Source organism: Phyllostomus discolor, chromosome 9 (assembly GCF_004126475.2).
Source record: "Phyllostomus discolor isolate MPI-MPIP mPhyDis1 chromosome 9, mPhyDis1.pri.v3, whole genome shotgun sequence".
Classification (NCBI taxonomy): domain Eukaryota; kingdom Metazoa; phylum Chordata; class Mammalia; order Chiroptera; family Phyllostomidae; genus Phyllostomus; species Phyllostomus discolor.
The window spans coordinates 9,091,409-9,106,543 of record NC_040911.2 but is presented as its reverse complement, the minus strand read 5'-3'; positions in this window follow the sequence as shown (position 1 = coordinate 9,106,543).

Sequence of the window (15,135 nt, the reverse complement as noted above, 5' to 3'; positions counted from 1 at the left end):
TGCCCAGTGATGCATCTGTGTTCCGGCTTGGCTTGCTCTGGCATCTCGCTCTGCTCTCGCCCCTTCCCCCTGGGATCGCACACACCCCCAAGTAAATTACTGGGCAGGCAGACCCTCTTAGGCTCTGCTCTGGGGGGAAATTAAGCTAAGACAGAGGATGTTAAATAAACAAGCAAACAAATAAGGTGTATGTGTGTGTGTGTGTTTACACGTACATAGTGTTTCCTGCCCTCAGTCCCACTCAGCCACCTGGTACTGGACACCGTCACACCCTGGCCTGTGCACACTCTCGTTGTCCAGAGCTGTCCAGAACCTGCTCTCTTCTGGACAGTTCTGCACACTCAGATTTTGCACAAGTCAAAATTACTGCAAAGTTATCACCCTACAACACAAACACTGATATGTATAATATTTACAACAGTTTTGACCGTGGAAGTTACTAAAATGCCTCCCAGGCAATGGACTCGGCACTCTGGCCTCTTCCAGGGGGTTGGCATTTAAATTTTTACTCTAAACCGACTGCCGCGGGTTTACAGATGTGCCTCCTCTCGCGTCCTCCCCTGGTGGCTTTCCAGACGAGCCTGGAAGGGTATCGGGGTAAAAACACAGATGCCGGGACATCACATGGATTGCTGCTGTGAGAAACCACACAGGAACCACACAGACCACAAAGCTAAAAGCCTTTCTCCGGGGACCCGTTGCCTCTCCACAGCCCCTGCCTCACGGCTTTCGTCTAAGGTGTGTTTCCGTGTGCAACGCCACCTCTCTTCCCCACCTGTCTAACATGCCTTCAGCCCGTCTGGAGCAATTTGTAGAGGCCAGACTTGCATTAGTCCCAGCCGTGGGGCCTGGGGAGCAGCTGCCCCTGATCACGAGGGAAACGGCCAGTGATCTGGGTCTCAGTCCGCCTCCCTCTGTGGTACCAGAAAGGACTGGAAGTGTTTGTGTTCCGAGGAGTTTTGTGAGATTGATGGATGGCCTGGGAAAAAGCACCCGTGAGTCTGTTTATTTTTTAACTCTGATATTAAAAACATTCCAGCAGAAAAACATAAGATCAAAGGCCCCAAAGGTTGAATGCCTGCTCCCCGGCTGGGGTTTCAGAACTGCTTAGAAGCTCAGAGCCGCCAAATCCCAGGGCATTAGCGCCCCGGGAGCGCGTGGAGGACACGGAGGACGCCTGTCCCGAGGGGACCCTTTCCTGGCCTGGCAGGCGTTTCACCGTCCGCCTGGCGCAAGGGAGCACGCACACGAGCCAAGTGCCGGCAGACGGCGCAGACGCTATAAAAGATTCCCAGTAGAGCTCCTTAAAGCTTTCCTGACTGATCTTCGACTTCAAGGTTACGGCCAAGCAAATTGCGCCGGGAGCTGATGTGTTCGAACACTGACAGCTCACTAGAATCAAACCGGTCCAGACCTTCGGCACACCTCTTCCACGGGCCGAGAGATGTCGCAGGCCCTGCGCTCAGAGTCTGAACCCTAAATGCACTCCTGGGACCCCCGGAGTGGTCGGAGGCCAGGGATGGAAAGTGAGGGGCCGCAGAGACGGTTTCCCCTCGGCCTCCAACGATTCAAGCTCAGATGTAAGGGCAAATCAGCATTAGATGAAAAGAGTGAGATTCTGCTTGTATGTCTGGAAAGGTCATTACCAAAGAGGATGCAGTGCCTGCACCCTCTAGCGCCGGTCTTTGTCTGTGGGCTCCTGGTGTGTTACATAGATCCTTGCCTCCTCCCCCCATCACATCCATCCCCTGAGACCCGGGCGCTCAGATCTGCTGGCTCTGCTGAGAAAGCAGACCTGGGGGCGGGTCCTTGGGTGGCGCGCTGGGAGAACCCCCTTCTCCCTTCCACGCCAGGTTTCAATGGAGGGGTGTCAGCAGTTCCTGAAAACCCCTGCCCCGGGGGACTTCAGACAAGAACAGAAACACGCAGGGACTTTGGACGACGGGACCCGCTGAAGTGGGGCAAACAACTGAGTCAGGTATTTGCTCAGCCCTTTAACGAGGCCGCGTAAGCAATAAAAAGAGGTTCGCAGGGTTTTAATGTCACTGAGCTTTCCAGGGCGAATTAAAGAAAGCGGCGAAGTCCGAGGGGAGTGGATTTAAAAATTAACCTGTGTGTGAATGCACTATGTTCCGAAGAGGAATTAAAAAGCAAACAAGGATGAATTGATCCCCTCCTCCCCCAGAAGCAGGGCGCTGGCATTCCAGGAGTGAAATTGATTGGCTCCTGAACACGCTCTGATGCGTAATTAAACAAGGAGGCCGATCGATACTCAGTAGCTGGGATTTAGATCCCCGCTGACAAGCTACCAGAGGAATCAGAACTGCTGTTTGGCTCAGGCAAGATGGGAACTTAAGGTTTCTGAGTTAAACCCAACAGAAATAATGTCTTGCTCTTCTCTCCTCTCTCACTTTAAAACCCCGTTTGATTCAGTATTAACCCCATGCAAAAATAAGGACCCCCCCCACACTCAGGGCATGTCTCTCAGTGGCAGGTGATAGACATAAAGGGCCAAGTCTCTGATCACAGGGTTCATATTTATGCAACTGCAATCAAGCTGCCTAAGTTCACGTAGTTACATAAAAATATCACAACCGAGTTACTTATTAGCCACCTTGAATCTGCCTCCCAGAGAGCCAGAGGGTTGGGGAGACAGCCAACTTACAAGCGAGCTGAAACGGTCTGCCTTGCTCTCCGTCGTGGTTTATAAACCAGACGGGCCATGAGTGTCCAGGGCGGGGCCAAATGACCAGAGCTGCCCATAAGGCCGGCAGCCCCCGTGGCTGCCCGCCAAGACGCTCAGCGCCTAATCAGAGGGACCTGGTGGAACTTTCCTACCCATACGTGGTAGACCTGGGCCCTCGGCTGCAGCACCCACCAGGTGAAGGTGGAACACATAGCAAGCAAAGGACACAGAAGCAGAAACGAATATTCTTCCAAGCACATGGAGGGAAAGGGCCTGTTATGAGGGAGGGTTTAAGGCAAAGACATAGCTGAGGCTGTTTCATCTGTTACTGTGGTTGGCTGGTTGGTCCTGGGATTCTCTGGAAAGAGGTGGAATGGAAGGAAAATCAAGGGTGACAGCTCACAATTGTCCCAGGGAGCAAGGTCACCTCTCAGGTACTCATTCAAGATTTCCTAGATTCCTGGGCTGTCTTAGAAGAACCCATTCCTTCCATTCTTGCTTGTAAACCTGTGGGTTTCTCTAGATGCATAAGCAGTTTGACTTTCTGGCTGGGAAAAGGGAGGGAGAAGAAGACCTTGGAGCCAAGGGCCCCTGGAGACGTAATTGGCTAACACATAGGAAAACACACGGGAGAAGAGAATTGATTTCATCCACGGGGGGAGAGAGAGATTTATAGAGTATAAGCAAGGCATTTGTAACTTCGAGGATCCACATGATAAAATTCTAGGGTCATTCTGTCACAGAGACAGAAGGCAGAACACCAGTTGCCAGGACTGCGGGGTGCGTCAGGACCACATGGGTGCAAAGGGTCAGTGTGCAATGACAAGGAGCTCTGGAGGGGACAGTGGCGGTGTCTGCACAACCGTGTGACTGTACTTCGTGCCACTGTACTCTCTCGCTGTGCACTTAAAAACGGTTAAAATGGTAGGTTGTATGTTACGTATATTTAGCCATAATAAAAAAAAATACTAGAGTCCGTGACGACAGTCTGATTTCCTCAATAATTTATAGACACACGCAGCCCACGACTGAGGTTTCTCCACGTCTTAAAGAAACGTGGCCGAGGAGCACGTGAAGATGAAGACTTCAAGGCATTGGAGGCGTGCCTGCGTCTGCTCAAGCTCAAGGCGCTCAGGTGAAACCTTTCCCCGAGAGCGCGCCAGCCCAGGTCCCGGGGTCCTCCGCCCGCTGCGTGCGCATCCGCCTCTGCGCCCCGCCCCCGCCGCATGCCCGCGCAGAGTCGCTGAAAACAGCCGGACTGTGTCTCCTCCGCTCCCGCCCACCCCCCACCTTCTGCTGCTCTTCGCCCATCAGCGTTCCCTTTTTCTCCCCTGATTCCAGGAGCGGATCTGACGCCCTCCTTCCCACTGGGGCGCGAGGGTCCAAGAAGATGTGTACGGCCCACCTAGGAATGTTTACATTTCATCTCGAAGCTGAGCTTGAGTGAGAATTAAAATAGAGCCGTGGGAACAGAATCTGCATCCTCTCTGACGCGTTCCCCCAAGCTCTGTTGTCTATGCCTCAAAATCAGACTCCGCCTGCACCCCTCCGACGAACTTAGAGATTTCTCCCCAGAAGTCTTTTCCCCGGTCAGGTCCTCCTTCATGAGCTCCTCTCAGAAGCCCAGTCCTTATTCTCACCCACCTGCCCTCTTGGCCACAGCCCCACGCCAAGTTCAGTTGCTCACAGGGCCCACAAACGTCTCCGAGGCACCTTCTAAATCTGTCAAGGACAAGTCGGATGCACGCACGCGCTGAGGCCAAACGGAAAGGCGGGGGAGCACGCGGGGTGCACAGAGCTGGCCCAGGCCTGAAGGTTGTTTGTAACTAATGCGGTGAGCAGCTCCAACCAGATGATCCCGCATGGACGCCGGCAAAGGGCACAAGGCAAGTCCTATCTCCGCTCAAGCCTGTCGCCTGTCCTGGAACAAAGGAGCAAAGGTTCCTTCAACACAAACACCGCTGACTCTCTGGGGGGAAAGACAGGCTCTCTTTCATATCTGCACAGCCAGAGCCGGTGGGGGCCAGGACCGAGGACTCAGGCTTTTCAAAGGCTCCCCGGGAAAGCCCACAGTTCGAATTAAAGTGATGGCAAATAAAAAAACCAAAGCAGGGTGCTTTGTGTTGGTCTGGCACTGTGAACACCAACCAGAAAGAATGTGATATTTAATGTATTTATTTACTTATTTTTGGAAACAGCAGGAAGATGCTGGGAGGGGAAGCCGTGCTCAACAGGGCAGCTCTAAAGGACCACAAAGGACCTGTTGTTTCACACTCGGAGAGCCACCGACTGTCAGCAGCGACAAGTCCAACGATAATATGTTCCATGGCTTCGGTCCCCTTGTTTCCCCTTGGTGAATGGGAAACCCTTGTACCCGTGCTAAGTTACAGGGCAGAGGGCCCCTTTTGTTTCCAACTGGGAGGAAGTGTGAAGGGGGGTGGGTAAGACAGAGGGCCCCAAACAGAAGGGAGCATCCAAGGATGCCCGAGGCCTGGAGAGTGAGCGGAACTGCCCTCGGTTTAGGGCAGAGGTTGACTCTGGGTGGATGGAGAAGCCGTGCCTGCCCCTCTCAGGGGCGAAGTCCATGCCGGCACCTGTCCTAGTCTGTCCGGGCTGCTGCAGCAGGACACCCCTGACTGCGTGGCTTCTAAACGGCAGAAATCTAGCGCTCACAGTTGTAGGGGCTGGAAGTGCGAGATCAGGGTGCCCGCGTGATGGGGTGAGGGCCTTCCTCCAGGTGGCAGGCTTCTCGCCCGGTGGAAGGAGCAAGATGGCTGTCCAGATGGGTCTCCTAGGACGGCGCTAACCCCACCCACGAGGGCTCCATCCTCATAAGCTCATCACCTCCCAAAGCTTAATATCCTCACCTTTGGGGGTTAGGATTTCAGCATATGAATGTTGGAGGGGAGTCACAAACATTTAGACCATAGTGGCACCCACCACATGGGTCAAAGGTCCCACCGGAGAGGGACCATCCTTCCTCCACCTGAGGGCCGCTACCCACCGTCTTTCATCGTCTGCCCCCGCCCCCACTGCCCCTTCCCCTTCATCTCAACCCTGTTTGCTTTCTCTCCCAGCCCCCCACTCCTCCCAGGCGTCCAGCCTCAAAGCCTGTGAGTGGATGAGGTAGGATGAAAAGGTAATTGGACCTGGGAGTCTGAACCCCTGAGTCTGGGTCCCAGCACTCTGACCTCCCATTCAAGTGCCTTGGGGCAAGTCCCTGCTAGTCTGACCCTCTGAGCTTCGGTTTCCAACCACTGCCCCACTCACCCCCTGGGCAATTCCAACCACTGCCCCACCCACCCCCTGGGCGACCGGGAGAATCAGAGGCACTGCATGAGATGTACGTCGTACATCTCTATGTACACGTGGTCTTGTTCTTACATGCCCCCTCTCATTGGTCACCAAACCTTGCTTATTCTGCTCTCCACGGGGTCCCATTTTGCTTTTCCATTTTTACGGCTGCCGCTGCCCTCCTAAACCACTCATTCAAGTCGCCCTGAGCCAGTGGTTCCTCCCTGTTCTTGTACGAGGCTGTTAGCTTTCTGGCAGCCTTCTGAGGCCAGAGGGAGTGAAGGCCATAGGTCTTCTCTCCCACCGCCTCTTGCCCGGGTGGCCTGCTACAACGTGCGCAAGTCTCAGACCAAATTCTGACGCGCGGAGATGCTTATCAGCCAGCAGGAGCAAACACCAGACCATGTGGTTCGCATGCTCAGCAGAGCCCCAGCTCGCCATCCTTTTACTCAAAACAGATGTCACAAGAAGCCAGCAGCAAGAGCCGGTTAATTGGTAGGATGATGGGGCTCTCCTTAGGCAGGTGGACAGAGGATCTGGTGGGATTCCAGGACGGCAGGCTGTTCCTAAGGCGACGACGCTCCTTCCCTGCTCACGCAAAGGCCGGGCTGCCCGCACAACCTGTCTAACCAGCCCGACCGACGTCAGTGAGTCCTGGTGCAAAAATAAACTCGAGCAAACGCCCAGGGTGCTAGCTGATACGCCTTCTGATGTTCGCTGGAAGAAATCTCACCGAAGGGTCAGCGTCAGCCTCGGGAATACAACAGACGTTGTAAATATTGTATATTCCTCAATAGCGCCCAGAGAACCCAAGAGTATCAGGGAACTGCCACTGTTAAGTAACTATGTCTCGAGGAGCAATTAAACAAACTCAAATACACATCATCATCATCACCATCACCTGCTTGAACAGAGTTCTCCTTTGAAAAATCACAGCTCACGCAGCAGGCCATGCAGAGTTCCACTTCTCCTTGTCACATTGTCCTTCCTTCCCCTTGGGACACACCCCACAAGCTTTAGCGTGTTCCTCTTCCTCCTCGGACTTTAAGCAGGGCCTGAAGAAATGTAACCGCCCCTTCTCTCCCACCTGGGGCAATATAACCTTCCGTGCACTTACTCAGCAGCCACTCGAACCCCCAACAATAAGAAGTCCTGCAAGCCTGAAGGCGAGGGGCTAAGGCAAACAGCGCCCTACATCAGGGAGCTCTCAGTCCGGAGATGAGGCGGGTCCTGGAACTGAGGACAACAGGACAAGGCAGCGAATCCAAGGACAAAGACGTGCATGAGTTACAAGGGAAGCGCAAACTGGAGGGAAAGGCCTGAGGGCCAGGTGGAGCCCTAGGGAAGGAGTGGGGGGTTAGGCTGTGCATTCTAAGCCAAGGAGACAAAATATATATTTAAATGCTCTGAAAATCTATATAAAATAGCTAAACTCTATGAAATTCCCCCTCTATTCAACTCCACACACTTTTCTAGATACATCACCTTCCTCACTTCATTCACTCCTTGTAACACTCACAATGCACACTATTATCCCCACTGTATGCAAATGGAGGCTCAGAGCACCGGAATTCCTTGCCCCAGGTCAGAAAGGGGAAGAGCTGGGATTTGAACCCAGGTCTTTCTGACTGCTACAGCTTTACCTTATATACTCTGTTCGGGAACTATAAAAAACAACTGAGTGTGCCTCAGACTTAAGTCCTAGACGGAACGGCGCGTTCGAGTTGTAGGGTTAAGTCAGTCAGAGCGTGGGCTCCTGGTTCATTTTCTCGCGGAGCACATAGCTGCCCGAGTCAGTCACATTTCCCTTTCCACCACAGGGTTAAACGCACGGAGCGGCTCAGCGGACTTGAGTGCCTGGATTTAGAGAGAAAGCATTTCCAGAATAGATTGCTGCACCAACCACTGGGTAGTGAGTCACTCCTTCTTTACAAAATAAGCTTAAAAAAAAAAACAAAAAACAAAAAAATCCCCAGAGCTTCCAACATGCCCCAAATCACCAGAGATCTGAGTGCCTTTTGCACTGCAGTGAGCAGCGGGGACTCAGCCGGGAGTGAAACAGACAAGGTCCCTTCTGTCGGGAGCTGAAAACAGCTGTCTCCTGGTCTGACCTCGCCGGGTCCTGACAAACGCCAGGGAAATGCCAGCCACCAGCCGCCGCGGCCCTGACAGCGGGCGGCCCCAGACGCAGGCCCCACCTTTGCACGGTCTCAGCATCGTGACCCCCTGCTCAGGCCCACTTGACCACTGCCAGCTCCCCAACCCCAAGGGACCTTTATCGGGGCCACCAAGACCCTGCCCAGGGCACATCCTAGACCAAGTGGCCCAGCCAGGCGGCACCTGCTCACTCACTGGACACTGCCACCTGTGGCACCGTGCGCTCCGGCCCGAGAGCTCAGCCTTGGGCAAGGCAGTGGGACTTTCCCCTAAGAAGAACGCATCTCCATCCAAACTCCGCTCTGCAGGAATGCCAGGATGCCAGAAAGGAACATGGGGAAAAAAAGAAGGATCTAAAACAGAGCATTCTGATATGGAGTCTTGTTGTCGGATCTCACGGCCTCCCTTGCTCTGAACCACACACTTGCTGAGACTCCAAACAGCCCCCTGGTTGTGCATGAATAAATCCAGCCCTGGCCTGTGGCTCAGTCAGTTAGAACACCATTCTGTAAACCGAAAGGTCACAGGTTTGATGCTGGTGAGGGTGCGCACCTGGGTTGAGGGTTCAGTCCCCAGTTGAGGCACGGGCGAGAGGCAACCGGTCAATGTTTCTCTCTCACATAGAGGTTCCTTCTCTCTCAATCTCTCTATTCTTACTCTCTCTCTCCTTCCCCCTCTTGCTAAAAGCAGTAAGCATGTCCTCAGGAAGGAAGGATTCTGGAGGCTGGGGCCTCTCTTTCTCCCCAGCTGTGTGGCGGGGTCAAGTGAGGAGAGGATCGTGAACCAGGAGTTCACACAGAGGCAGGCGAAGGCCACTGGAGTGGGCCTCCCCGTGTGGCCTGTTGTTGGACCGCACTGACCCAGAGCTCAGGTTCCTGTAGGAAGCGGCCTGTCCCCTGGGCCCACCCACCCTGTGGGATCAGCTGCCCAGGTGGGCTTCCCTCAGAGTCCCCTCCCATCCACGGGCCTGTGTGCCCCCTTGTATTACCCTTACAGATGGTGGCCTTGTCCCCAAGTGCCCCGTCCTTGCTTCACCCCCAGACAGAGCCACTGTCCCCACCAGAGACCCCGCCTCAGGGAGGCTGGGGGCAGAGGAGGTCAGACCTCTGTGGCTCCGCACGACCCAGCCTCAGCCCTCAGACCAGGCTCTGACCTCCCTGGGCCCCATACTCCAGGGCCATGGTACCTTGATCCTGAGGCCGTGCCTGGACCAGACACGCTGCCAGGGTAGGAGCACAGCGCCCTGTGGAGGGAGCAGCCTCCCCACACTCAGAGCCACTGGGGCGCTAGTGATGCCTCCGCCGCTCACCCCGCCATGGCACCCAACCTCTCCTCCTCCTCCCAGTCTGCAGGGCCTGGCGACAGCCTTTCTTTAAAGGGCCAGAGGGGTCAACGTTCTAGGCTTTGATGGCCTCATACAGTCTCTGCCACATGTCCTTTGTTGTTTTTTTTTTGTTATGTTTTATTTTTTAATCCTTTAAAAACACAAACCATTGTCAGCAGGGCCATGGGCTGGATTTGACCTGCGGTGAGCTGAGACCTTGGCCTTTCCCAAGTCCAGCACAAGTGCCAGCACGATCCGCTGGGGGGTTCCCAGTGTCCACACAGCCCCTCCAGGGGGTGGCCCTGCTGTGGTTGTGACGATGCTGTCATCCAACAAGCAAACACCTATGGCCGTAATTAACTAAGGGAGAATCAGCACCTGAGGGCTGGCTGAAATGCAGACTATGCGGCCCCCTCACCTTGGACTCTGGGCTTCGGTAGGCCAAGGGTGAGCCTGAGAACGCGCATTTCTCCCACGTTCCCCGGGGATGCTGGTCCCCGGAGCGCACTGGGAGAACCACTGCAGGAGACTTCCCCCTTGCTTATACGCCACCACGTGTGTCAGGGGACATAGTAAGTGTTGGCATTTTCCTCCTTAAATGCTGCACTCACTGTCCCTACAAAAGAATTTCATCTGGAGTCGTGTGGTCCGTCTGGTGCCCTATGTCGCTTCACGCCAGTTTACTGTCATGTCAGGGGCTGGCGATTCCCACCCGGTCCAGCCCTCTGTGTTTCCGTCCAGCCCCAGCCAAAGAACAGTTTTTACATTCTAAAATGGTTGTTGGGGGAAAGGGAGAAGAAGAATATTGGTGATGCATGAAAATTACATGGAATTCAAATTTCACTGTCTACCAATAAAGCTTTATTAGGACATAGTCATGCCTATGCATGGACATATTGCCTGTGGCTGCTTTTCTGTTACTACAGTAAAATTGAGTAGTAGGGGCAAGTCTACTTGTGCCTACCAAGTCTAAAATAGACTTAGTATCATCTGGTGTTCCCTTACAGAAAAGTCTGCTGATCCCTGGGCTACACTTGCCTCCTTCCGACGTTATGATTTCCCTAGTAAGATAAATCTGACCCTCTGGGGTTTTGAACAGTCCTGCGGCTCTATATCTTTTTATTTTATGTCCACCCTTTAGAGCGGCTGCTTCGTTGTCCCCTGGCCCACACGGGGACATCACTCCTGACCCTGGAATGTCTCTAGTAGGCATCGGGATACACTTACCCACCCGTTCCTCACTCAGAAGTTGCCTTGCCTGTACACAAGTTTAGAACACAGGCCTTCCAGCTCCCTGGTTCTTGTACAAACTGAAATTGAATACAACCATTCCTCTGGAAACCATTTCCTCAAAAGCACCTGTCTCTCTTCCTGTGTAAAAAATGTGAGCCTGTAAATGAAAACACACACCCAGATATACACCCATGACCAGTGTCTCCGAACCGACAGGTGCAGCGCCTTCCACACTGCCCATACCTCTTCCTTTACAGCAGAGCCTGGGAGGATTTTGATACAGAATAACAAAACGTCCAGGCAGCTCGGAGCAGCTGCAGGAAATGTTCGGAATTCATGCTCTTCTGGTTCCGACTCCAGAAAGCATGTCCACCAATATGTCTCTTCGTGCCCTCCAGAAGTCGGGGGGCTTCCTCGGCCTGCTGGGTGGTTGCCCTCATGGTCTTTCTCTGGGGCCACTCCACAGCCCGTGCAAAGCCCCAGGCTTTTTGCAAAACCCCGACAATAACCAGTCATGTTTTGTTTCTGTTTTTTTTCCTGAATACAAGACACATTTCTTTGCCTGCGCAAGAATTTTCTAGCCTCTGTCTTACATTCAGAGAATCCCGGCGGCTTTGGCACTACAGAAAGCAGGAGCCATCTGGCCTTCTTGTGCGCCTTGGCGTGAATGCCTGGGGTCGCTGTCACTCCCATTTGGGAGGCCTAATGCAAAGGCATTCCCCAGCCAACAAGAACAATAACAGGCAGGTAACGAGTCGGGAGGGAGCTGCGACGGGAGGAAACACGTGAGCATTCCAAAGCCTCCCTGTGAATGACGGACCACAGCTGTGCAGCTGCAGCGCCAGGAGATGCGGGAGGCTGGGAGGTGGGAAATCCAGCCATTGTTCTCTGGCGGGGAACTGCAGTGTTTGTATAAAGATTATTCTATCATGTGTTCTCTCAACGGGTGGTTTTTGGCTCCCGTGGAGGTTCTGTGAGCTATATTTAAAGGGGCAACTGTTTTCCCAGGAGACGAAGAAGAGAATAAATTTCTACGAGAAAGGACAGCTTTGGACTCAATGCTTTGGAGAAGCTAGATCCTCAGGGGCGGGTGTCTACAAATAATTGGTTTAGTACCTTGGTCCTGAGCTCCAGCAGACAAACTGCTACAGAGGATGGCATTACACAGCACACTCGAGCAGTACAGTTTTTAGGTTGATGGTTCTATTTTCCTCGAATCCTGTAAACCTACCGTGTGTCTCACAGCCAGGGTCCCAGCAAGGAAGAGGTGAAGCATCTCCTTCCAGGAGCTCCTGGAGTTCTCAGAGAGCAGCGTGGACTTGATTTTCACTTTCTTGATGAGTTCTGTCCCAGGGCAGCCAGGGCTGGTCCTGGAGTGGACTCGTGGCTGCAGGCAAAGAGAAAGAATAGGAGGATCCCATCTGCTGGAATGTTGGGCACCGAAGGACTCTCCCAGATCAGACCCTAGACAGGGAGTCAGACACTGTGATGAGGTGCCACCCCCCGCCGCCTGGTGCGACAGCTTCCTCAAAATCAAAGAGAAATTGGCAAAGAGAAAATACACTCCACTCATGAGAAAGTCCACTCATTCAATGCTTCTTGGCTTTGACGATCTAGTGGCTACTTTACTTGCGAAACCTTCTTGTGTGCATCTCCTTCCCCCTTGCTCAGTGACTGAAAGGTAAGACGTCTGTCCTTACGGAGTCATCGTCACCGCAGGGGCCCTGCCACCTTGGCAGTGATAGTTCAGGCTGGGAAGCAGGCCGGGAGAGCAAAGAATGGGAGCATGTCTCTACGGAGCACCCAGCATGCACCAGGCTGGCACTTCGGTGAGCATGGTGTCATGGAGTCCCCAGCAGACACTCCGCCCCCCCGCCCCCCCCCCACACCAAACCCAGGCACAAGTTCAAAGACATCCGGGCATGAGGACTGAGGATACAGAATTCCAGCCCACCTTCTGGGCAAATAAAAAAGACGCAACTTCCCCAAATTTACTGTAAAAGCAGTGGTCAGTCCCTCCACGCTCAGAAAGGCTATCTTGAAGCAAGAGGCGCTTCGGAGGAAGAACAAATATTTTGCAGGCATTCACGGAAAGAGTCTCCGTAAACGGTGTTTTGCACGTGGAAGAATCGGGGGCTGCGTGTGGAGCAAACCAGTTTGTTATTCTGACAATGGTGACTTCTGCTACTTGCTGATAGCAGCTCTCAAAACAGGAAGCGATGGCAGATCCTTGTGAAGCATAAACTGGAATAAACCCAAGTCACCTGGAGTGCTCACCATGTGCCTGGCACGGCTCTAAGCTCGTCACGTTACTCACTCATTTAACCTCCACAAAAACCCTGTAAGGGCCACCACTAGTCCTGTTTTACAGATGAGACGCTGAGGCTCAGAGAGGATTCGCCAGCTGCCGAAGGCCAGAGGGGCGATGAGCAGCACGGCCAGGACTCAACCCCAGTCTGGCTGCAGGGCCCATACTCTTACTGATCACCCCAGTGCGCCCCTCCCCGTAACAGGCGGCTCCACAGAGAAACACGGAGCCCTCAGCAGGCCCGACGGAGCAAGAACAGGCAGCTCCTGCCTCATTCCCCTTCCCATGTCACGGCCAAGAACACCCAGAAGGACCACTGTGAGCGCCGGGTGACGGGGCAGACCTAGACTTGATTAAAACAACGTCGTTTCAACCCAGCACGTGATTCTCTTTGCCCGGTTCTGTCAAACTCATTAAGCAAGGGTGGTGGTTAGGCTGAGATGGCCCTGACGCTTTGTCCTTAGTGGTTCCACAAGTAAACCAGAACCAAAGGCTGCACATGCTTCATGGTTAAGAAACCGAAACCTTAGCGTAAGGGGAGTAAGGCGGTCGGTGAAAGACAAACACTGCATGATCTTACGTATAAGCGGCATCTAATGAACAAAACAAACTAATGAGCAAAACAGAAGCAGAGGCAGAGAAACATGGCCCAGACAGACGGCGGTGAGAGGGAGGGAGGAGGTGGGGACTGACTGTCAGGAGGGGAAGGGATCAGTCAAAGAACAGACTCCGTGACCCATGGGCATGGACGAAGCTGCGGGGACTGCCTGAGGGCGTGTGGGGGTGCTGGGTGGAGCGGGGAGAATTGGGACAACTGTGACAGCATAAACAAGAAACAGGGGCGTCCCACCTTGTGGCATCTCTGGGCCACACTGGAAGGAGAGTTGTCTTGGGCCACACATCGAACACACAAACACCAATGAAAACAAACTCATCGCATCAGGTTTTAAGTAAATTTACGGTTTGGTGTTCAGCCGCACTCACAGCCATCCCAGACCGCACGCAGCCCGTGGGCCGCAGGGTGGACACCCCTGCCTGAACTCTGAATGAAAGGCTCACGTGCAGACTTGGAAAGCCATGGCTAGAGGCCTCCCTTCACACGGCAGCCCAAGGGAACGGTAGCGGACTAGCCCATTCGCAGCGGTGGGAGCCCAGGGGACCCAAGGCTGGGGAGGCCTGAACGAGAGAAGGGGTTGCCCAGGTCTGGGTCTCCAGTAACCCTGATGCTTCCCCGAGGAGAGCTGCTGGTGCCTAGGGGCTGTGGGGCCTCTTCCTCCTTGCACCGGCTGCTCGGTCACTTTGTATTTCCCTGTGAGGGCATCAAGGAGTGTCTGCTCTACCCCTCTGGCCGGACCCCCTCTAGGACTGCATGGAGCCTCAAGGAGGACCGGACATTTACAAGAGGCCCTTGCGGAGCCTCTTTCAGAGGGGTCCAGAGGGCTAGATTGAGGGGGCGGGCAGGTGGCAGGGAGGAACCAGGCTGGATGGGATCTCAGAGTGATGGCAGGAAGAAGGAGGAGACCCTTGAGGCACTGATGTGACCCCAGGGCGGGAGATCAGCCAGGGTCACCCGACAGAAGCCGGTATAAGAACCAAGGCAGCTCAGAAGCCACACTGGGCAGGAAGCCAGTCAACCCGGGCACCGAACCTGTCAGCAGGGACACCAGTCACAGCACTCGGCCTGGTCCTGGCTCTCTGCCCTGCTTCCCAGGTCCCCTGTCACTTCTCCACAATGGCTCAGGCCACACAGTTAACCTAGAACTTGTAGAAGGTGCATCTAGACTCCACAGAAAGCCACCAAAAGTCATGGCATGTGCTTTGCTTCGTTTGTAAGGAAGCTCTGCACCTGACAAATGCACGGTGTCCACAGCCGGGTGTCACCTCCTTGGGCTGCTGCGAACAGAGCGCCATACACTGGGTGGCTCAAAATGACAGAATCACAGTCTCACAGTTCTGCAGGCCGGATGTTTCGGACCAAGGTGCATCAAGGTTGATTCCTGCTGAAGGGAGGGAGGGGAGGGTCTGCTCCTGGCCTCTCTTCCAGCTTCTGGTGGGGGCTGCCCCCCCCCCCCCGTAGCATCCTGGGCTTGTAAATGCATCACTGCAGTCCCTGCCTCCATCTTCAGCACCCCC